The 25,101-nt window shown below is 47.5% G+C and overlaps 1 protein-coding gene across 4 annotated transcripts in view; it reads left to right on the top strand.

Moving 5' to 3' along the window:
* Positions 1-25,101, top strand: part of EPB41L4A (erythrocyte membrane protein band 4.1 like 4A) — an 821,385-nt gene that overhangs the window by 180,477 nt on the left and 615,807 nt on the right. The window lies entirely within an intron of this gene.

The raw sequence follows: 25,101 nt of genomic DNA, 5'->3' as shown, positions 1-25,101 counted from the left end.
CGTAGAAAATGTGACTTTTCTTTCCTCTTTTGGCCCCATTAGGGAATCAAATAGCTAAAAAAGTGGCCCACATTTGTAATTCGGGGCAGTTTTCAACTTGGAAAGACAAGCTCTATATGTGTTGTGTAACATAGGGGAGACGGCATCCATTTGAGCTTGCTGCAGGCAATATTTGTGGCAATATTAGGGAAATCAACAGTACAAACCGACCCACCATGCCATAAACCAGGCCCACAAACAGCCCAAAAAACGTCCCACATACTGACCTGTCAGACCAGCCCATTGGGCACCTCCTGATGGCGCTATAGGCCAGTCCAACACTGCTGTAAGGTGTTCCAATTTACAGTGAGAAAAATCTCTACCACCTTCAAGTTGCCTCTTAACTTATGGAATCTGCAGGTGCGAAGCTGTCAACTAAGTTGTCACCTTGTTTCTCATTGTAAAAAGACATTAACAGTTGAAGGATCAATGTACCGTGTGTGAAGGAAACATTGAGATGCATTCATTTCTGCTGTTTAAAGAGTTACATTTTCAAAGTTTGGATAGATTAGACCCAACTCACATAAAATGGATGCACAGAGGCTCTCAGCGCTCCTTGCAACCCTTGCACAAAACTACCTTTTCCACCGAAAGTAGCAACTTGAACACATAAGAGCAACTTGCCATAAGGATTGCCCTGGAGCAAGAAACGTTGATCTAGTGTATACCATTCAAGACGTAGCATGCCTGTATAAGTGTTGCAGCTTTACCAACCTCACAGTGATGAGGGGCTGCTGACAAGCTGAAGTCAAGAGCTGGACAGACTGAAGTCACTTCCAATCGCGGCCTGTGCAGATAAGAGCGGTGGGGCCTAGTGGGGGGATTTCGACAGACGTTGACGAGGGAAAATTAATTATTTATTTAATTTCCCCTCGTCATTGTCCGTCGTACTCCTCCCACACACGGCCCCACCGCTCTTTCCTGCATGGGCCACGGCTGGTCATTTCTATAGACCAGTTCACCAGAAGAGACCACAAGACAGATTCAAATTATTATGATAGATCAATGGAAACATATAACCTAGAAGTATGTACCATGGGCATTTGGAGAAAAAGAAGGGTGAGTGAGGAGGTAACACGTTGTCACGAGAAACAAACTTTGGACAGGAGGGAGAGTAAAAGGGTTCCCCCAGGTTAAAGGTTCCAGTAGTAATCAAAGTGAGCTGTAAAGAGGTCCAGCCTTTTCCATGGTCCTATTTTGCGTGACAAATTGACCCAAAACTGGTTATCTTGTGCCCGGCCATGGTGGTGTGGGATAAATGATGATTTACGCTGGTTTTAGGGCAAGAGGAAATCTGATTTTCTTGAGTAGTGATGTTGTCGTAATAGTAGGGTTTTAGAGCTAACTTGTCAGGAATATCTGTGGATCCATGCCTCACCTAGCATGGGGACGGGCTGCACGCAGATCTCAATCAGACATCTTTGAACAAAGTTTTTAAGGTTCATTGGGGCAGGGTTTAGCTTTGTTTTAAGCAGTGACAGAGTGGATGGATGTGCTTGTTATGTAATGTAGCACTGAGATGAGGGAGCAAAAAAAGGAATGCTGGGTCCCGCTACGCACCTTCTTTCCTCAAATTGCTGCTTCTCTCAATTAGTTTCTTAGGCACATTACATAATAACATAGAATTTCAAATCTCTGAATCTAGAATTTTTTCTTATCTTCATTATATGTCAATCATAATCTTTGTCAATTTGCAGCCAACATGTTTTGCTGCTATTCCACTTCCTCAGGGCCAGTAGACTGATATATATATATTTAATCTCAGTTTGCTGCTTGTTACTCAAGTTTTGGTCTCCCATACATTCAATATTTTGCCCATGATATGGCCTGTATGTCTTAGTTTGAAAGGACACCCTTTTGGTAGCGTTCTCAATGCTCTCAACTAAAACCTTAGTAAGAATCACTAAATTCCAGAATCAAGATATCCGTTTTAGTCCTCAGAAAGTGGCAAAATCAGGAAACACATGTTGGCTGCAACTTTTAGGACAAAGATTGTAATTGAGATAAAATGAAAGTAATACAATGAGCTTTTGGGCTCATCGCAGAGATATTTGAATTGCTGAGTTAATTTCTAAGGTGCCTTAAAAAACATGCAACTCATATTGTGCAGTACCGAAATAAAGTTAGAGCCGACCACACCTTTTTTTAACATTGAGTAAATTTCAGAACAGAATCTCTGTTATTTTTTATTCATAATGTGAGAGGCTCGCACATTCTTGTTTTGTGTTTGTTGTTTGTCTTTAACCCCTTCAGTGCCCGCCCCTTTCCCCGCCCAGTGCCGGCCGTTGCATTAGCGGGCGGGGTCTATGACGAGCTGGACTCGTCATGGGCACAGCGCCACCACGGCCCATGACGAGTCCAGCTCGTCATGGGCACTGAAGGGGTTAAATTCCGGTGAGCACATCCAAATGCTCTGGTGTTGATGCCATAACTGTACTAAATGCATAAAAGTTATCAGATCCAGTAGCGGGTCCTCGTGGGAGTGCTGTGGGGCGGGGCAGGGGAAGAGTGGGGGTAGTAAGCTCTGGCTTACGGCCGAATGGAGTTTATTATAGAAATAAATAAATAAAACGAATTACATTGCGCGTGCTGCAAAGCCAATCGGCTACGTCGATGGGCATCGGTCCTCTGCTCTGGGCTCTGCTTATGTGCACACAGTTTTTTCAGAGCGGTGAAAAAACTGTGAACTGTCAAGAACGTCCCCATGGTGCCCGTTCTGGGCCTGGGAAATGTGATCCACCTTCTTGTGTGCTGGGTGTCTCTTTATAGTGTTTCCTGATACGGAAATCTACTTCCTACGATTTGCCCTACTTACCTGTGATATGTGTCCAGGAGAGTCCATCTCCTGGATGTTCAGAATTATTTAACAGAGTTCTGCCCTTTGATAGGAGTGCATTGTTTCATCAGAAGAGCTTTGAAAACTAGAACTTTGGAGGTGGGCTGTTCAAAGCTGGAAGGGACTCCTGGCTTGTTTTGTGCATGTGGAATAATTTCCCAATATACCTGACATCAGTAGAGTCCATATAGAAAGTGTCCGCTGCCACATGAAGGGATGGTGACAATAATGCATGAAGAGGCAGGCACTGGCAGATACACCCTGACAGCAGCCAGTCCAACAATGATGATTTGGGGGCTCTGATTTTAAAGCGATCTTTCAGTGCTCATCCCCATATTAAGGCAGAATTGTGTAACATAGGATGAAAAAATATATACTTTATTGTGCTACAGAGGAGGAAAGAGTGACTCTTAAAGGGATTGCAGGCGTCATCTGATCCGAACTATTTCTAAGTTTATGGAGTTATGCCTTAATGTAATAAGTGTAATATAGTAGGCCCTAGTAGGCTTCTGGGAGAAGTGGTGGCCGTGGCCTCTTGAGTTTCAAAACTAGCACAAAGACTAGTTTTGTGCAAGCAGTCCTTGGAGTGGGGCCCCACTGACTATGAACTGGTGGTTTGACAGGAGACAAAAGTTGGAGGCGATGGAGGCACCATCGTATTGGCAAGGTGGGCAATCGGGCATCAGCCGATGGGCCTCTGGCTGAGGCCAGTTGGTGGGCCGTTTTTTTAGTCTACTAAGGACTCCACCCCTGGTGCACAGTGCAAATGGCTGTTGTTACAGCCTTAATAAATATGACCCCATGGACATGAAGTCACGCCAGCGGGCTAATGTCAGAGGCAGGATGACACTGGGCTGCTTCGCTCTGACTGTCACAGCATGAGGTGTGCCTGCCTCCCTCCAGGTGTGACGGAGTATGCAAGGGGCTGCTGACGGTAAGCCATTAGCACTTACTTCTCAGGGGACTGGAGCATCAGGTGGTGGGGGTTGGCGAGGGACAGCGAGTAAGCTCCTCATTTTATTTTTGTCCTCCTCCACTCCATCAGGCGGAGATACATCAGTCTTTGCTCTTCTCCTTTGTCTGCCAGATATCAATTACTGCTGTGAACAGGGACTGGTTGTGGCCTTAGTTGACTTTGGAACTTGAAAACCAGGTTCAAATCCCAGCGTCAGTTCGACATCCTGTGATTCTGGGCAAATCACTTAATCTACATGCACCTAAAAAAAAGATGATCCTTTGTAATGTTATCTGGTGCTCATGTAAAGTGATAAAATGCCTCTGGGCCTAGTTCGTGCTATATAAAACTGCATGTAAGAAAAGTTACACTATTTTTTGTTTCTTTTTGCATTTACACACTAGCATCATTCCCTTTTTTCAGAACGTATATGTGATGCTAGCCTCAAGTAAAACAAAAAACATGGATGCACCTTTCACCAGTCTCTGAACATTGGAGGGCCTCTCTTAAGTACTGCAAAAAAGAAACTAAATATCATAAAATACTGCGTGTAAAAGTCAGTTTAGGTCTGTGCCATATCATATTCCCCAGTGAACATTAATCAAAACATCCACAGCAAACATGGATAAAAAAACACAATTAAGTGAGTTCCTAGTATTTTTGATAATTCTCAACTTCTAATGTATATATTTTTTTCATTGGAATGTTAATTTCCAATTTATGTACTGGCCCTAAAAGCTTTAAAATACGTTTATTACAGCAAATGTTGGTCATCATTTAGCTTAGTTAATTCAAGTAAGAAGCGTATTGTGAAAGGTTGTGATCTGCGAATGTGGGCCACTTTTTTTTGGCTGCCCGGTTCGAATTGTGGCCCCAATCCAACCCTGGATAGAGGTGACGGTGGGGAGAAGTGAGTGACCATCAGAGTGAGTCAGTTGGTTCCGGAGTCCATCCTTTTCAAGTTCTGGTGCCTTGCGGTGTACTTTTGCTAACGTGCCGCTCGGAGTAATGTCTTCAGTTCTGAAGGCTACATCTGCAAACAGATGAAGATCAAACACAGTGGAGAGGAGAGCTGTGGACATTGTGCAAGGTCTGGCATCGCAAGACAAACTTAGAGACTTCATTTTGTAAAAGCTGGAAGAGCGGTAAATGGGGGAGAAAAGAGGAGAACATTCAAACATCACATGAACTTGAAGATAAAGGACAGGGTGAGCATAAAAGAGTTGTGTGAGGGTGGTTTGTGGTTTAGGAAGTTCTGTTGTGGCGTCACAGCAAATAGTGAAGATAAATTCTTAGTCACAAGTCAAGGATCATTTTGAGGTCCGACTAGACTAACCCATTGGGCAGGGCTTTGTCTTCAAAAGTAGCTACTCAGACAGCTCCGGATTTGGGGGCTTTAGCACAAAGGATTCGCTCTTGGGGTGGGGGGATATGGGGGTGGGCTCAGGGAGTATATTGGAAATCTGCTTGCCCTCTACATAGAACATGCAAAACAACATTCCTTTGTACAGTCCCTGTCTAGTGTCCCAAGACGTCTTTCCTTATGAGCCAGCCTGTGAGCTGCTGCTTGTTAACCGAGGTCTCCTGAGTCAACCAGTCACACGAAGGCTACCCAAGGGAGTGGACACTTTGTTGCCTTAGTTCGTAAACTTTCAGTTTCAATTTGATGTGTCTTTGGATTGAGGATTTGTTTGGGGAACCTTATCCTTTCACAACTCTGCAGCAGGCACTACTATGTGTTATAGAGAGAAACAGCATCCATGCATTCAGCCACTAGATGTTTATTAACTTGTTTAGTTATTCAGTCATCCATCCAGTCTTCCATGCTAGACAACACGTGTGTTTTGTTAACTCTGTTCTTTAATCGTATCTGCCTAGGGACTTTGAAAGTTAACAACCGGTAAACCGTACAACCAATATAGCTCAGCAGTTCATCTAGGATCATCACACGGAAAATGTTGAGCTTTTCCCAGGGTCCCATTTTTCCCTCTGCACGTAAACCATTGAAATGTTCATTCTCGGGTTTCTTCTGCAAGGAAAAGTCCTCCATGGCACTTTGAGGGGCCTTTTTGCCTTAGGAAATGGGTCTGACAGATTTAAGATCTTTAATGTGAGACTTTTCATATTCTCATTTACCACTACATGAGATGTGACTTTGAACACAGTTAGGTTAAAAACATATATAGAACTAGTAGATCCGATCTCAGGGTAGATTAGGTTACTCACAATCGCTCCTGAAGAATTGCCATTGACTAGTCGGAGCACATCAGGCAAGAAACATTAGTACCTTTTCATAAGAACCTATGGTTTGTTGCCTTTATTACTGGTTCGCCATTATTATACCTTGGCGTGAGTTCCCTGCAGTATTAAAGATTTGATATCTGGTAACCCAAAGCCATATTTAATCACTCTACCGCCCATCCATCAGGGGTTAGCGTGCATTAAACTCTCCGGCAGTGTTCTCCCTTGAAGAGCTCGCTGGGAATTGCAGCGCCTGCCCATCGAAGAGCACAGCACAGTGTTGAAGCATGCCACTTCGGTGGGTGAGGCCCTGTGCATCCTATAAAACATGCTCCCACTGTCTGACCTTCACAATTTTTGTTGACACAGTTAAGTGTTGGTGGACTAACAGAACAGTACACCTTTGTTGCAGATTAGTAATCAAGTTGGGAGGACGTGGTGGACCGCTCAATTTCCTCTCCAACCCCTCCTTTGTTTATGAGCTGAATGTTCCACAGCAAGCCGCTAACACTTTGAAGATTGGATATTGTGATGTGCCTCTGAGTGGCCAACATTTGTTTACAAATTACTTTGGTGGGCAAAATTGCAGCACTGACATTTTTTTAACCATTTTTTTTATACATGCTAATATAGAGAAAAGTGAACACCTACAATGAAGCGGTCATGTACCAATAATTTGACCTGCCATAAACCAGCAAGGGATTGCTCACAGATCCTTTAATGCAGCCAGGCCCATCTGCCAATCGCCTCTTTGAGTTAATGAACAGTTTGCTACTGGTAGGGGCAATTCTTCAAGAAGCTTGATAACTGAGTTGGTACCTTGTGATGAGGTGTGACTTGAAAAACAGAGCCTTTGGTTCTTGCCTAAAGGGAGGATGGTTAGTTCACAGCAGGTTTTGACTACGTTGGATTCCATTGTCTCTGGAGTAGCAGGAGAAGGGTTGGCGTCTGTTCTTTTCCTTCCACATGCCAGCTCTGGGATACAGAAAGTACAGAACAAGAAATTTGGCTATAGTAGTAAGCTAAAGACAGATTGAAAGCCAAATTAAAAACAAGCACTGGCAAAGGCAATAAGTGTGCTTTTTAAAGTGCTAATATATGCAAATGTATTCATGCATGTCTGTATTTGCCATATTTAAAGCCAGTACTATTGACATTACCAATGCTTGCTTTGTTTTAAGCAGATGGACTGTTTGCCCTTGTGTATGTTGTATGTGTGTGTCTAAACATATAAGTGTACATATAGGTGTGTTTAGCACATTCCTAGCTGAACATAAAAAATACCGGCTGCAGTAAAAAACAAAACAAAAAAGATTTTCTGTACACAATGCATATAGGAAATAAATAAGGTAATGTGTGATTAAACCGTGTACTTTGCGTGTAAAATGGCACCTTCTGCAGTACAATGGAGCTCTCCTCAGGAGGCTGAATGACGCTACAAACCTCCAATAGCGTACGGTGAGAACGACATACACCTCGGGGCAGAGCCAACACAAGTTCAGTAAGTCACATGCTAGAAGATTCTGGATGTCTTTAATTGCCCCTCATGATACACCTAGCACTTTCTCATAACAATTCTAATTTGTATTTTAACTAACTCTGATATGTATGCTGAAAATCAGGACCTATGTATATTTTAGATGTAGTGTCATTAAACCAGTGCGTGTACAGTAAATGATGCATTGATGTGATGTTCCCTGTTTCAAAGTAAATCCTACCTGTTGTGAAAGGGGGGGTGCTGAACCACTAGTGGTAGCCCCAGTTACTCGAACATACGCTGGGATTGGTCACTTTAATACGACATCATTTGGACTTTGCTGTTTCTCCTCAGGTGGTAGGTTTTGGGTGAGAGTGAGTTTTGGACAGTTTATGCTGGAAAGGCAGCTTCAGGGCCTCAGACCCACTGGCTTGTCCAGGTTTGAACTCAGAGAATCAGAGCAGAGGGAAGACATGTCATATGCAATTGGCCGCATTGTGCTTCCCTGTTTGGAACCCTTGCACCATTAGGTGACAATTGCAAACAACCTTTCTTAAAAACTCGAACCAGACTTTGAGCCTCGCACCGTAGACTTCAGTGAGTCAAGCCGTTTCGTTTATAAGAAAACAGTAGCTATAGACCCTATGTATTTTTCTTGTGTGGCATCAAGCGCTAAGAATATGATTGGTGGCCTGTCTTGGCCACAGAAGGTGATTTTTGTTTTCCTTAGTTTTTACAGGCTTGTTTTGCATACTGATAAATAAAAACTTTTCTTGGGAGCTGTAGCCATAGCTTGATATCAAATTCGAATGTTAATTATTGTTCATTATTGTGAGTTGTTGCATCTGGGTGTCTTGACCTTATCGCTTCCTCGAATAAACTGACTGCTCAACTTGACCGCCGCAGGAGAGTAAGTGCTCAAAGGGCGGAATGTGGTGTTCGGTTGGAGGGTTGTTGTATTGGAGGCCATTGGGCCCCAGCACTCAGTGGTAGACCACAATAGAAACATCCAGCAACAACGGACCCAGAACCCCAACAAAAGGCTTCACACAGGCTTCTTGATAGACCTCGAGGTCTCAGGAAGCTGGGGTGATTTATTAATGGTGCATAAATAAATATGATTCATGTTAATAAGAAAGGGAACAGAAAGCAGGACGTTGTGAAGTTTGGAGATTTTTGATAATGGCTTGACAATGCATTCCTAGAGGGTTTCATGATTTTCGGGGGAAAGATATAATTTTCTGAAGTCAAGTAAAAAACGATAGAGTTCTTGAGATCGGACACTAGCCAGATGCCACAGAGGTTGACCTTATTACCACTGCTTTATTTCCCATAGCATTGCGGCCAGGGCGGTTCTGTATAAGTGCAGGACCATAAATACGGAAACAGAACCCATAAGCTGACCCATGTACCTGCCAGGCAACTCCTCGCCTGGAATGCATATTTTGCGCCAGAGATATTGATATACGGCAAACACGTTAATAATGAAATACATATTTGCTTTTGCAACACATATTTCCACGAGATACAGAATTCCTTGCTAGACGTCTCGAGGGCGGGTTTCATTCCAAGATTAACATTATGCTCCTAAACAGGGACCTTGAGGAGCAGCCAGGCATCCCATGTGTAGATCTGTCCAACTCTTGTCACGTGTGTATTGAGCGACAGGGCGATGAAGAGACACTGAAGCGCACGTTGGTGTTTACATGTCTGTGGCTTACACTTGTATCCGCTTGGCTGGCGGGCAGAGCCTCACTATGCGTCAGAACCCAGAAACTCCTTGCTCCTGGCGTCGCTGTCCCACGCGGCAGGGACGGAATCCGTTTGTACCCGCCATCTTCCTGACCATCCATGCCCCATGGTGTCTCCCTGTGACCAGCAGCGCCATGTCCAGCGCCTTTTTCTGGGCCCGCGTCCCTCCGTCACCACCAGTCCCACTGCCTCCTCCCTCGCCCTTCCCAGCTCTGGTCATCTTCGTGAGGGTGAGAAAGCATTTTACAGCGTCCATTCTAGGGACAGAGTGCTTGGTGACCAGGGTTCTGTCAGAAAAAATGCAGACGCAGTCATGACAGTGAGAACTAGGGTATAAGTAAAATCTGCTGGTCTCAGTGGCCATTCTTCAGTGTTTTATTTAGAAGGTGGATTTTACCCAGATTTGGATGGAAGGGAAAGAGCTTCAGACCTTCCAGACCTTTGCTTTGCTGTTTGTTTATCACAGTTGTTCACTAGACACTTTCACCTGGATTAGATTTCTCAAGTAGCCCCGAGGCCACTGTGTCGTAGCAGTCATGCCCAGCATTGTCTAGCGTTTTACAATAGTTTTGCATGTTACTCTGGCGTCCGTCTCTCTCCACCCCTGGTGTATAGGAATACACCGGTGTGGCTGGTGCCAGGCAGAAGTGTGCCCATGACGCGTGTACTGAAACCAGAGAGGGCTTTGTGTGCCTTTCAAAAGCCCCAGCAGTTCACCCACCTGCCTCGGTGCCCTTGTGCGCACATGGTCCGTGACTGGCTACCCTCCCCTCCCAGCTTTCCACACCACCTTGAAGAATTGTCTTAAGCAAATTATCTTTGGAAGGCGGGGGGTCAGGGACCCCCCGGCCGTATTTATTAAACAAAACAATAAAAAGGATGAATATCAACATTACATCAGTTATGCAAGAATAAGCAAAATTCATGACATTAGATTTACAGTATCGTAGACAAATATCAAAGGCTAACCTTAACAAACGTCTAATACAGCGTGTTTCCTATCCGAATCTAACATCCTGCCTGAATTTTGCATTCTAACATATCTGGCCGGACGGCAAGGTCGCTAACCGGTGTCAAGTCCTACTAACCACGCCCTTACCTAGAGGTGCGCATGCGCGACAGGGGACCGCCTACCCCGTCGGCATCGTGAACTCCATTTAACCAACAAGGAGGGCCCTTACACTTTGCGTCGTATGCTGACGTCATGGTGTATGTGCGGGGTGGCTACCAACCTAAGGAAAGCGTGAATCCCTCCCCCGCATTTTTAGCAGCTAGCGGATATTCCTGCCCCTGAAGTTCTAGGAGGGACCAGTGGCCCCTCCCCCTGGGCCGCCCCCTCCGTGGATGGTGACGCCCCCCTTAGGACCTTAAATTGCTGCTCACCGATCATGACCTTACCGCCTGACCAACCCTAATAAATACGACGATGAACCTAGAAAAAAAGAACTCGCTAAAGGACAACTACACTACACTAAAACCAACAATATAGATACGAAGCATGCTGTGTTAATGGGAAAAAGGCCTAAGTACACACAATATTACCTTTTTAATGACAACATAATCACAGCTATATAACGGGAAAAAGGCCTAGGTACCCACAACCTTGTTTAATAACATAATCACACCTGTATAACGGGAAAAACGGCCTAAGTGCAGACAACCTTTCTAACTAACCACAACTAATCCTACCTTTCAACGGGAAAAAGGCCTATGTCAAACTTAACTAGCACCCCTGACTAGCAATATTTAGTAGCTTGTTTTTTGGGCTGGTGGGTGGGGAAATAATTAATCCGCCCCGAGCGTGGGGCACACGGAAGACGCGGGGAGCGAGCCAGGAGCAAGAGGGCGCCCCCCCCCACTCCCCGCGTCTTATAAAGGGGGCTGCACGTCGCACAGGGAGCCCGCACCCGGTCGTCCCGCCACCTTGCCCCGGAAGCCGAATGGCTGCTTCCGGGTCACGGGGGAGGCATCAACCTATCGGTGTTGGGGGCGCGCCGCGCGCGTCATCGCCCCGCGACACACCCCCAACACCGAAAGGCCGGGGGAGGGGGGGCGCCGCACCGCCATGTGGATGTGAGGGCCGAGTGGCCCCCACTTTACACATGGTCCGTGACTGGCTCCCCTCCCCTCCCAGCTTTCCACACCACCTTGGAGAATTGTCTTAAGCAAATTATCTTTGGAAGGCGGGGGGCCAGGGACCCCCCGGCCGTATTTATTATACAAAACAATAAAAAGGATGAATATCAACATTACATCAGTTATGCAAGAATAAGCAAAATTCATGACATTAGATTTACAGTATCGTAGACAAATATCAAAGGCTAACCTTAACAAACGTCTAATACAGCGTGTTTCCTATCCGAATCTAACATCCTGCCTGAATTTTGCATTCTAACATATCTGGCCGGACGGCAAGGTCGCTAACCGGTGTCAAGTCCTACTAACCACGCCCTTACCTAGAGGTCCGCATGCGCGACAGGGGACCGCCTACCCCGTCGGCATCGTGAACTCCATTTAACCAACAAGGAGGGCCCTTACACTTTGCGTCGTATGCTGACGTCATGGTGTATGTGCGGGGTGGCTACCAGCCTAAGGAAAGCGTGACTCCCTCCCCCGCATTTTTAGCAGCTAGCGGATATTCCTGCCCCTGAAGTTCTAGGAGGGACCAGTGGCCCCTCCCCCTGGGCCGCCCCCTCCGTGGATGGTGACGCCCCCCTTAGGACCTTAAATTGCTGCTCACCGATCATGACCTTACCGCCACAGGCCAGCATTGTTTCCCGACGATCTGGCCCCCCCAAAAACTCCTGCCTAAAGGTCATCCTTACCTCAGAGAGCCCTTCAACCAAGCTAGGATATTATCACACCATATTCTATTCCCTGCCTCCGTCAAACGGACCCCATCCTGTAAGTACAAATCCTCCCCCCAAATAGTGCCTTGTGGGATGGTCTGTAAGTGAGAGTTTCGGAAAAGATTTCTAACTTGGTATTGATCCTCTTTACCGAGTGATTCAATGCCTTGACAGACTCACCCCCACGCCACTGCAGCCGCGGTATCAGCTGAGACCAGACTACAGTGCAGTCAGGGCACACCCTCCTTACCCAACCCGCTGCTGAAATGATCTCTTCCAGGAGGACCCTCCTACCCAGTCTAGCAAGGTCATTCCCCCCCCAGATGAAGAATCACCACCGCCGGTGGGGCTGTATGTTGGGCGACCAACTCAGCAAAGAATCCCCTAAACTGACTGAGGCAGAGACCCCCCCTCCCAAAGAAGGAGATGGACCAACCCTCGCGCTCTAGCTCCCTTCTACCCTTGCCAGCAAAAAAGACAGTTTTAGCACGATTGACATAAGAATGACCAACAATCCAAACCCTGCCTGACCGCGTCCTGTGTTCACACCACGATGAGTCGCCGATGAATCCTGATGATGACCCGAAGCAAGCTCTCCGCCTGCGTCACAGAGCGAAGGAACTGAAAAACCAGAAAAGAAAAACCTGATGTCAGTAATACTCTAGGTACTTTACAACATGTGTACCCGCACATACCGTTTGTAGCAATTGGAATTGGGTGACCATCTCCCAATTCTTCTAACACTGTTCACATGTAAACCCCTTGTGATTGCCTCAGTGGCTGCACCTATCCTAAAGGAGTGTGTGCCAAATTCCTTCGGGTCAAGGCCCACCCTGGCAATAGTCAACTCCATGACTCTTCTGAACTGATATTTAGTTAAAGGGGTGCCGTCCGCGTGTAATAGGAGCGGCCCACCCAACAGTGCACCTCGCTGCTTGATGAAAGTCTCCACATGGTGTACCGGGCAGCAAGGATTGGCCCTTGCCCTGTGCAGTACCACAGTCTCCCCCCGGGACTCCTGATCAGTTTTCGATCTCCTAATCGTCACCCACAATGTGTCTCCCTGAATTGTTGTGTTCAGGAATTGGATACCCCCCTGCCTATCTGCCTTAGAGGCTGCCACCAACTCGCTCAGCCTCAACGCCCCATAAAAGGCTAATGTAAACGCTGCTTTAAACAATTGTATCTCCCAGTCCGAGCTACAGACGTCATGCAATGCAGGCAATAATGCCGTCATCCTCTCCAAGCCTATTGGTTTCCTAGTGTCAGCCGTGCTGCCCTGTATGCGGCGCCAACCCCTCAGACCCTTCCGCACCGCAAAGCTGTTAGTTGGATCTTTTACCCCCTTCGCCTGTGCGTAGAAGGAGACAGCTGCCCTATGCCTGTTAGCTGTGGCCACTGAGCAACCCTCGTGATGCAAACTACCCAGATAATCTGTAAAGCTATTTTCTAAAGCCCATCTGGATTCCCAGTCACGCCCCAAGAAAGTGCAATATGAACCAAACGCCCCTTCATATGCTGTCCTTGTCTTGGGAGCTAAGCTAGCCGCCACGAGGTCCTGTAATTTGGGGCACCAATCTGCCAGAGTGCTGACGGGAAGTGAGTTGGTGTAGGCTCTGCTGATGGAAGATGTTCCCTGAATACCTGCATTTTGTGGCGAGAGAGTGCATCAGCTGCATTATTAAGGACACCTGGTACATGTTTTGCCCTAAATACAACATTCAATAGCAAGCATCTCAACACATTCTCCTTCAAGAGGCGGAGTATGAACTTACAGCGTGCCGCTTGCCGATTGATGCACTCCACCACCGTCATGTTGTCTGACCAGAATATTACTGATTTGTTACGCAGAAGGTCTGGCCAGACCATTAACCCCTTCAGCGCTGCGCGGATTCCTCCGCGGTGCTGAAGGGTTCGAGCGCGGGCGGGGCCATGACGGAACGGTTCCGTCATGAGCACAGCTCAACCGATGCTCATGACGGAACCGTTCCGTCATGAGCATGGAAGGGGTTAATGCAACCCAAATGGGGAACAGTTCCAGAAAACCAATGTTAGTTGTCAACTCACTGTCCACCCATTCGTCCGGCCACCTGTGGGTGACCCACTTGTTTCCAAGAATGGCACCAAACCCAACACTCCCAGCAGCGTCAGTCCATAAATCTAACTCTGCTGAAGTAATGGGGGGGCCGGACCACACAACCCTGCCGTTGAAGTCCTCCAGGAATGCCATCCATATCTGCATGTCCTGGCGTACCTCATGCGACAGTCTAGTGCGGTGGTGTTTTTCTCGCAGGCCCCTCATAGCCTGCGCAATTGAGCGAGAAAAGGGGCGAGCCATTGGTATCACCCTCAACGCGATATTCAACTGGCCCACTGTTTCCTGAAGCTGTTGTAACGAGACCTTCTCTTTGGCCAGGCACGCGCGTAATGCCGCCTTGAATTTACATACCTTCTCCTTTGGGAGCCTGAAACAACCCTCCACAGAGTCTATTTCAATGCCCAGAAATTCTAAGCAGGTAGCTGGCCCCACTGTCTTCCCCGGCGCCAGCGGGACCCCAAAAGCCCGCATGAGCACGCAAAATTCCTGCAGTGCCTGTGCACACTCCTGAGACCCCGCCGCACCCAGGAAGAGAAAGTCATCCAGGTAGTGCATGACCCGCTGATGCCCGGTTGCCTGCCTCATTACCCATTCCAAGAAGGAACTGAACTTCTCGAAATAGGCACACGAGATCGAACAACCCATGGGCATGCATTTGTCCATGTAATACTTCCCATCAAACTTGAACCCCAAAAGGTGGTGATCCCCCTGATGCACGGGGAGAAGCCGGAATGCAGACTCTATGCCAGACTTGGCCATCAATGCCCCTGGACCCAGGCCCCTAAGCAACACCACCGCGTGGTCAAAAGAGGCATATTTTACACTGCAGACATTCTCATCTATCGCATCGTTCAAGGATGCCCCCCTTGGGGCTGAAAGATTATGAATGAGTCTATATTCGCCTTTCTCTTTCTTAGGGACCACACCAAGTGGGGAACAAACAAAGTTAGGCACTGGCACCTCGTTAAAAGGTCCTGCTAACCTACCCAGGCGTAATTCTTTTTCAATTTTTGCAGCCACCACCCCTGGGTTATGCTTTACAGACAGTTGGTTCCTGCACTCAGTCTTGCCTGTGTACCCTCCCGCCGGTATCCTGAAACCCCAAGAAAATCCCTCCTGCAATAATTTAGCCGCTGCGTGATCTGGGTATCTGTTCAGCCAGGGAATCATTGCCACGACATCAATGGGAGTGTGCGATACTAAACCCTCCTCTAGTCTATTCAGGTTTCCTTCTCCCCCTGGAGCCCTGGTTGCCACCCTTAAATCTGCAGGAGGTCTCGGGGTGTGAGGGGTGTCCGCACAAGGAACAGGCGTGCTTGAACTTACATGTGCCCGCTGCCCTAGTGCAGGACCGTTTGTTGAAATCCCAACATACGCCCTTTTTCTCCCCCCAACCCTTGCCCTTTCCTGGAACCTCACCTCCCTGCGCATGCCGAAAGGGCTGTTGCGGCTTGGCCGGGTATATTTTCTGTGAAGTGGTTGCCCCCATCGCAGCTGCCCCCCCAGATATCTGGTTGTACCATGACAAGGAATCCACCACATCCCACGCTAGAGAAGGATTGAATTCCTTAGCCTTCCTGAATGAAATGTCATACTCTTTCCACCCATTCCCCACTTGTGTCTCGCTCCACATGGCAATCCTGCTCTGGTAGCAGGCCATTTCAGCTTGTAAATTGGGCGACCTTTCAGCTGTAATGGCACTAAACACGGAAAAGGCCCTCATCCAGTTAACAAATGTCTCCTCAACCCTGAACTTAACCAACTCTGTTCTCCATTCACTGGGCAACATCCATTCCTTTTGTGACTTGGCGTATTCCAGTTCCCTATTATCGAGCAGCAAGGAGAAAATGTTGACATATTTGCCCGCCCAGATCATCTGTTTCACGCACAATCAATCCCTGTAGCTGGAATAAACTCGTAGCGATCAACAAACCCCTTCTCCAGACCCACAATTCACAGCAATGTCATTAATTACTTCAAAACTGGGTTACCTGTTCAACACCAACAGCCCTGCAAATGGACCTTCCTGGGAAAATGAAATGAGCACTGGTCGGGAGAAAACACCTAAAAAACCACTTCAAACAAATTAGAAATCAAGCATTTACTATTTAGTCTCCCCTCCAGTGGCTGCCCTGCTGTATCCTGCTTCGCAACCTGCACAAACCAAGCAGACACCAATTCAATTAATCTCCGTTTAAATCTCTTGCCTGCAGCCTATCTCGCCGCTCGACCAGCCCCAGCTCCCACACCTTACCGGTCGGTGGAAACACTCGATGCGCTCCCCAGTCCTGAACGGCACCTGAAGCGCTCCCGTGTAGATTATCGGGCTCGATCTCCACTGGCTTACGGAAGCTCTCTGCTCCCTCCGTTCACTCCCCGTTGATAACGCGTGTTCCCCGTGTGTCCTCCGCCGTCAATGCCGCAAAGCTGCCGATCTTCTCCGTGAAGATTATAAGTCGACCCTCGACCTGGGTGCAGCTGCGCGCCAGCGAGTCACTCCGATCCACTTGCCTGGAGAGGACAAAGAGGGAACAAAAGAAATAATTAATCCGCCCCGAGTGTGGGGCACACGGAAGACGCGGTGAGCGAGCCAGGAGCAAGAGGGCGCCCCCCCCGCTCCCCGCGTCTTATAAAGGGGGCTGCACGTCGCACAGGGAGCCCGCACCCCGGTCGTCCCGCCCCTTGCCCCGGAAGCCGAATGGCTGCTTCCGGGTCACGGGGGAGGCATCAACCTATCGGTGTTGGGGGCGCGCCACGCGCGTCATCGCCCCGCGACACACCCCCAACACCGAAAGGCCGGGGGAGGGGGGGCGCCGCACCGCCATGTGGGCGTGAGGGCCGAGTGACCCCCAATTTACATTCCATTCTCTGGGCATGTCCTCTGCGGCTAGCACGTGTATCAGGAGCCCAGTTTTAAGGGGTCTGACTTCTGTAGACAATGAGTTTACTATTTCATCCCAGATGGCCTGAGCAGGCATTTGCATGTGATGCATCTGTGGCCACCTGTTCTTTCATGGGCCACACCAAAGCATGAAAGGGCAAGGAGGTGCCATGTTTGGTGCTCTATATGTATATGTATGTAGCATATATAACAAAGTGAATTATTCAAAATTAAAAGAGGAGAGACGTCCAATGTAATGGCTTGTAAATTAGAGGTCTTTGCGTAACATTGCAGTGATCAGCTTCTCTTTTCCAGGACATGGTATTCAGTGAAGGAGGCTGTATTTTTAGCAAATACATACAACGGGAGAGAGGGGCCGGGCACCTATGCACATTCTCACATGACCAGTGCTTCCCAAACGTCTCATAACCACGACCCAATTTTTAGAACAACAAGCTTCCACAACCCACCTAGCTTTTATGGACATGAGGATGGCGTTTTTTAAATGTAACTAAAGCATCGTGTGGTAGAGCACTGCCATTGACAGCACATTTTCCATTAAAATGGCCACTACATTTGCAGAACCACTTTTACTGATAAATCTACATTGCACACAAATTATAATGTTTGGAAATTGAGTTTTAGTGAATATCTATCATTTGTGCATCACCAAGTAAAGTATGTTAATTTATTTTAATCCAATTAAAATTTTTGTCTCCATCACACTAAAATTACAAAAAATGTGCCTGCTCTTTGTGTTTTGATTAATCTGGTTCCATGCCCATCTACATGGCGGCGTGCCTTAGACCGCAGATACTGACATGAATTTAAGCATCAAAGTACTGTACTAGCAGTTTTGTTTGCCTGACGTTGTCCATTGAGACAAGGGATATAACCGTAACTCAATAAAAGACACGGGCCGTCTAAGTGAATGCTCAGTCTTAGATCTCCATAAAACTGTCACATAAATATATAATTTTGAAGTGCCTTGGTGGTATATTTTATGATCACATTGAGAGGTACATCATGCCTGTCATTCTGCAGCAATACTTTCTGAAAAAGTCCTTCTTGGGCAACTCTGAAGATGAACGTCCTCTGCAGTGTATAGACGTGTGGCATTCCCAAATTCGGAGGACCACATGGGACAGGTATCTTGTTCCACCTCCACCCCACTAGCATTCTCTGGCAAGGGAAGATGGATAGAGGCGGAATATAGGCACCAAGTCTGCAAGAAATCTTCCAGAATTCAAGATGCATTATTCAGAAAAGCTCTTGGGCCATCCAGTTGGTAAACAATAGAGGCAGGCCTACCAACCTATAGACTTTGTAGAATCAGCAAAACTAAATCTTTTTTTCTATTCTAAAATATTTTTTCTGTTTGGTAACAATGGAAACGATGGAGCTTGTTGCCAAACAGGAGGTAGATCACTCTAGTTATTATGGAAGTATTTGGTGACTTGTGCTTCTTTTGCCTCAGAGCAAGTGGTCACCAAAGCACCTGCACCTGCACCTGGTGAAACCAATACATGTCTGGAGTCTGTATGAACCAGTAGGTCAAGGTCCTTGAAGTTCCTCCTACCATACGGCCATGTTCCTGGTGTGATAGGCTGTATGGAAATATCTGCCTTTGTAAAACGAATGAACAAGATGAAGGTGCCTGTTTCTACAAAGCTTCCTGATCCGCTGTTTAGGATGCAAGATTTTTCAGTCCGTCTGTAGCTTCCATACTAATGCAGCATCAGAAAACGAATGGGTTTGTTTTTAGTCGGGGTCTGGATGCAGTTTTACTTCACGTAGAAAGAGCATAAAACTCTTGTATTCAGCAAGGAACATTTGATTGGGTGTGCTCTCTACCACCTCTGGAGACCACATCCTATGGAACCACATGATTTACATCAACAAACGCATGGAATTCAGGATGCTCACACTCCTCTTGCCTTCGCTGGCCTTGTGAGAAGCAATGCAACATATTGAGAAATGTCATAAAAACAATTCAAGTTGTCTTTGTGTTTCCCTTTAGTTTATCCACACCATCGCATATGTTTGAGATGTTTGCAACAACTAAACCAAATCCAAGTACACCTCGTCTGGATAGAATATAGAATTGTGATTTACGCTGGATTGTGGGAATACAGTGGTATTGACAGGGTTAACTTGTTTCTCACATTTATAAGGTGAATTAAGTATCGGTTGTAGGATGTGTTGGGTGTAATGTCTGACACCTGATCACGTGATGATGCAGCCAAGAAGACTTCTGCTACCATCCGCTCTGCATCCTGGTATATGATGGGAACCTGAGCTCCCGTCGTGGACTGCGGTCCCTGTTGGGTGTAGATAGGGTGCTTGCTGACTCTGAGCAGGACAACAGGCCAAACCTGATCTGTGCTTGATCATTTAATACAGGGACCAAAGGAAGTATCCAGGGCATAATCATGTTTACTGAGAGGACTCCTTGATTATGGGGTGTCTACTGTGAACGCCATGTTGTGTCATGTACAGTGTTACTATAAATCCTGAAGGGTACCGCTCATGTGATTATAGATGTTTATAGATGTTTCTTCCTCACAGCATATTTGAAGACTGATTTATCTTTCTACGATGTGACATGGCAGGGCAAAGTAGTCCATGGTAGCTAAGCGAGAAAAGCATTGATTCTCCAGCAGCGGGACTGTTACCGGGATACATCACTTCAGAGTCTCAGTAAACTCCAGGTGAAAGTGCCAAGTCTTGGCTTTAGGGGGGTTTTCAGGGTGTTACACCCTCCTCATAAATGCATTTTCTGATAAATAGTTCGACACAGGGGATTTCAGTCGGTTATGGTGATGTTATCTGTCAGATTTAAAAAGGAATTTTTACACACATTCAGACAAAAACACACACACTCTCTCCCCTTTTGTTTTGAAAGTCCTCAAAAACATTGATTGGTATATTCCTACATATTAGTCTTGCTTGTGGAATATTTTAGCTTTTCCACAATGTCAGAATTCTATAGATTTTGTTTGCCCGCAAGCAGTGCCTCCTGCTAACTAATGTCTTGCCGAGGAAGCAATCAAAGGGCATTATTGAAGATTTGGTAGTAACTAAGAGACACATTTACTAAACTTTCACGCAATGCAGGACAGCAAGCAAAGTTGCTGTGATGCGTTGCGTGAAAGGAAGAGGACATAAACGCTTCACATTTACAAAGATATGGACCATTTCTGCTTTCTCCTTGCACCTGCGCACGGTGTGCAGCCTAGCGCCAACGTGGGCACCCTTGCACAACAGTGCTGCAAGATGGTTTTTGTGCATGAAGAGACGCCTTCCTGCAAAAATACAATCCTTAGTGGCATTTTCCTCTTTCTTTGTGTGCTGCATAACATTGAAGGGGGAAATAACGAGGAGAAATAAGGATATTTCACCTCGTTAAGACTCACTTGGGAAAGGGTAGCATTCTGATGCATTCCCAGGTTTTCAAGTCATTGTAAATCAATCTGGGAATCAGCAAAAATCCATTGGTGGATACGTTAAAACACCCATGCTCCACCCATCCAATGCCTCCTAAGTTGAAATGTAACATGATGCACCGCAAGCACACTATGCCACCACACTGTCAGATGGTGGAGGACATTCCTTAGGTGGAGTCTCCTCCAAATATAGCTCTTCATAAAGAAATTAAGAAACCAAAGTATTTTCAGTTATGATCAAATCCCACGTGTTTAGGGGGTACCAAATGTTAAGGGCACACATCCTGTGGCAAATGAGGGGGTACTGGCTATCATATGCAATGCACAATTGCATGGGAGGAAATGACGCATCAAGAAATGATTTCGTGCCCGTAGAATAATCCTCACTTAACGGTCAAGGGACTATTTGACAAAAGACACATTTACATAATCGTAAAGAATTATGTAAATAACATTTTTAGGTTTTACTTTACATAAGCCACATACATTTTTCCACACAAGTAAGCTCGGAAATGGCTGACAGAGGCAATATTTTTCAACAGACGTTTGGAACTTGGTTATTACATGTTTAAACAGCTTCTAGTGAATGAACTTAATATGCTGGGTGTATTTCCTATAAACATTAAGGTGGCTGCTAGCTCATGCTTGTTTGCTGCTGGTGTGCCTCACATTTGCAATTAGCAATAGTAAGGTTAATGGCCTGAGGTTCTTGTTCAGATCAGAAATTAAAACATAACCCCCTCGTGGTCCTTTCTCACAAGGCTAATGGATGCTGTCTGTGGGATGAAGTGTACTAACACCCAGCGCCAGGTTAAACCCATGCAGGGTTTGCAAATACAAGCCGCTGCAGTGCTGAGGGCACACGGTGACATCTCTCAGCCTGGGGCTCAGGGGAACAGAGTCCTCTTTCCAAAAATACTGAGGAGAGACCGTACACCAGCGTCCAGCCCCGACTTGTGCCATGCAGCTTCGTCTCCATGATCCCGCTGCACTCTCTTGTAAACCACAAACCCACAACATGGCAGGAATACAGAAACAGGGGCACATTCAGGGCAGCTCGCCTGTCTCCTGTTACCTGCTCTCATTGCATGGTGTTGAAAGTCGTAGATTCCAGTGCTTAGCAGGAGTGACCCGGGGTTTGTGTTTCAGGTGAGTCCCCTGGAGGGAATAGAGAACAATGTGTATTTATGTTCCCTACGCTACTTCACCACCGTTTCTCCGACATCCGATAGTAATTTGTAGCTGTCTTCCTTTTATGACCCTAAGCCCAGGGTGGAGGCAGGCTAGCTGCTGAGCCTCTGGGGAGGGACAGTGCGCCTCTCCAGCTCTGGGGTTCCAGGGACGGAGGCAGCGGTGCTAATGCCATCGCCAGGGGCCTCCCTTCAAGGAGGGGTGTTCGGGGTGTTCCACTTCCCTAATACATGTATTTTCTGAGAAAATATCTCGGTACAGGTGCTTTCCGTCGGGTAAGGTGAGGTATCTGGATTTCACCAGGAATTTGTACATGCACACAGACAGAAATGCACACACACTCTCTCCCTATCTGTTTTGAATGTCCTTAAAAATGTTGGTTATCTTACAAAATATTGTGTTTTCTCGCACTTGGTACTCCTTCCAACCTCCATTCTTCTCCCTTTCCACTTTCCCTACCTTCATATGACAGCGATTGTTGGTAAATCTGAAGCTCATCCGCCCCCCACCCAAATCTTACTGACCAACTTACGACCCTGGCCAATGCACACTGAATACTACACCTCCTGGACTCTGGGATACTTGATCGGAGTGCTGCTGCCACTGCACACTGAATACTGCGCCTCCTGGACTCTGGGACTGCAGAGACTGAGGCAGGGGTGCTGCTGCCAATGCACACTGAATACTGCGCCTCCTGGACTCTGGGACTGCAGAGACTGAGGCAGGGGTGCTGATGCCAGTGCACACTGAATACTGCGCCTCCTGGACTCTGGGACTGCAGAGACTGAGGCAGGGGTGCTGATGCCAGTGCACACTGAATACTGCGCCTCCTGGACTCTGGGACTGCAGAGACTGAGGCAGGGGTGCTGATGCCAGTGCACACTGAATACTGCGCCTCCTGGACTCTGGGACTGCAGAGACTGAGGCAGGGGTGCTGCTGCCACTGCACACTGAATACTGCGCCTCCTGGACTCTGGGACTGCAGAGACTGAGGCAGGGGTGCTGATGCCAGTGCACACTGAATACTGCGCCTCCTGGACTCTGGGACTGCAGAGACGGAGGCAGGGGTGCTGCTGCCACTGCACACTGAATACTGCGCCTCCTGGACTCTGGGACTGCAGAGACTGAGGCAGGGGTGCTGATGCCAGTGCACACTGAATACTGCGCCTCCTGGACTCTGGGACTGCAGAGACTGAGGCAGGGGTGCTGATGCCAGTGCACACTGAATACTGCGCCTCCTGGACTCTGGGACTGCAGAGACTGAGGCAGGGGTGTTGCTGCCACTGCACACTGAATACTGCGCCTCCTGGACTCTGGGACTGCAGAGACTGAGGCAGGGGTGCTGATGCCAGTGCACACTGAATACTGCGCCTCCTGGACTCTGGGACTGCAGAGACTGAGGCAGGGGTGCTGATGCCAGTGCACACTGAATACTGCGCCTCCTGGACTCTGGGACTGCAGAGACGGAGGCAGGGGTGCTGCTGCCACTGCACACTGAATACTGCGCCTCCTGGACTCTGGGACTGCAGAGACTGAGGCAGGGGTGCTGATGCCAGTGCACACTGAATACTGCGCCTCCTGGACTCTGGGACTGCAGAGACGGAGGCAGGGGTGCTGCTGCCACTGCACACTGAATACTGCGCCTCCTGGACTCTGGGACTGCAGAGACTGAGGCAGGGGTGCTGATGCCAGTGCACACTGAATACTGCGCCTCCTGGACTCTGGGACTGCAGAGACTGAGGCAGGGGTGCTGATGCCAGTGCACACTGAATACTGCGCCTCCTGGACTCTGGGACTGCAGAGACTGAGGCAGGGGTGGTGATGCCAGTGCACACTGAATACTGCGCCACCTGGACTCTGGGACTGCAGAGATTGAGGCAGGGGTGCTGATGCCAGTGCACACTGAATACTGCGCCTCCTGGACTCTGGGACTGCAGAGACTGAGGCAGGGGTGCGGATGCCATTAAACGCGGGCTCTCTCACATGGCATCCACGCGGTGCAGCCATTTCCTGAAGCCTCCAAGCTCTGCAGGTAAATCATGTGCTAAGGAGGCATTAAAAGATTTTACATGCAGAATTCCTAACCTTTAAAGACATGCCAGGTTTTTTTTCATCATGTTGACATTCCCAGAACCTAATGCAGCTTTCCTACAATTAGTAAAAAAGTCACAGTTAGTAATTTTCGTTTGTACTTGAAGGATTTACTCATCATTCAATACTCACCTTTTGGAAAGTCCATATTTTGTGAATTAAGGGTGATGGGTGTGTTTAGACTTGTCACTTAGGCGTGCATATACTTACTTGAAGACACATTAATCGCAGCAATTTCACCTTTCTTAGGAAGTACATTATGTTTCAGTTGATTGGTGGGTATAACCCTGGGATAAACGTTTCCATGTCATTAAGTAGATAAAAAGTTGTGTTTGATGCCTAACAGACGTTTAAAGGGAAATTACGGGTTGCACATGGGGCAGAGCAGTCTGCCAGTGTTAACTTGGAAGGAGGAGAAGTCAAAGTGCTGCTGCACTGTTCTAGTGCTGTAACCCAAAATATTGTAGGGCCAGGATCGGACTAGCCTATAGGACAATCAGCAGTAGCGGCCGGTGTTATGGACAAGTGGCAGGGGGCATAGGGGTTCGCCGGACGGCAAAATAAACAAGCATTGGCATAGCCAATAGGTCTCGCCTTTGGGACCTTATAAGTGTTTAGCCATGCAACAGTTGCATAACTAAATACTTATAAGGTCCCAAAAGCGAGACTTATTGGCTATGCCGTGCGGCTGTGAAAGTGATGGCCATCGCGATCACGTTCAAACATCAAAGCGGCCGTGCGCCGCGAAAGTGAAAGCAATCGCGGTAAAGTGCGGCGCGCGCGCCCACGCACATGCACTGTAGCTCTAGGCTGGCCTGGTAGCACTTTTTGGAGCCCTCTCAATAAGTCTCGCCAGACCAGCGCATGCGCTGGGTCAGGCGAGACCTAAAAAATGAAAACATTAAAAAAAACGTACTTGCAGCTTGCCGCATCGCGCTCTTTTGCTCCTCTCCTCGTAGACTGAGGCTCCCAGACTGCCCTGCGGCCAATCCTGAAAATGCTCTCATGCATGATAGCAACTTAAGGATTGGATTAAGTGCTGCAAATTTGCACTCCCAGACACACTGGGAGCCTGTGCCTGCTCCCTCCAACCTGGCACCGCAGCTCGGGTTGGAAAGAGCTTTAATGCTCATGACGGTTTAGCCGGCCTGAGACGGCCGTCCAAACCATCATGCTTACTGAGAGCAGTGGGTTGGTGTGATAGATCGATGTATGTACAGGTTTTTTGGCTGTTTGTGGGCTGAT

This window comes from Triturus cristatus, chromosome 2_1, assembly GCF_964204655.1.
Source record: "Triturus cristatus chromosome 2_1, aTriCri1.1, whole genome shotgun sequence".
NCBI lineage: Eukaryota > Metazoa > Chordata > Amphibia > Caudata > Salamandridae > Triturus > Triturus cristatus.
The sequence above is the reverse complement of the archived record's forward strand: the minus strand, read 5'-3'. Positions and strand labels throughout refer to the sequence as shown.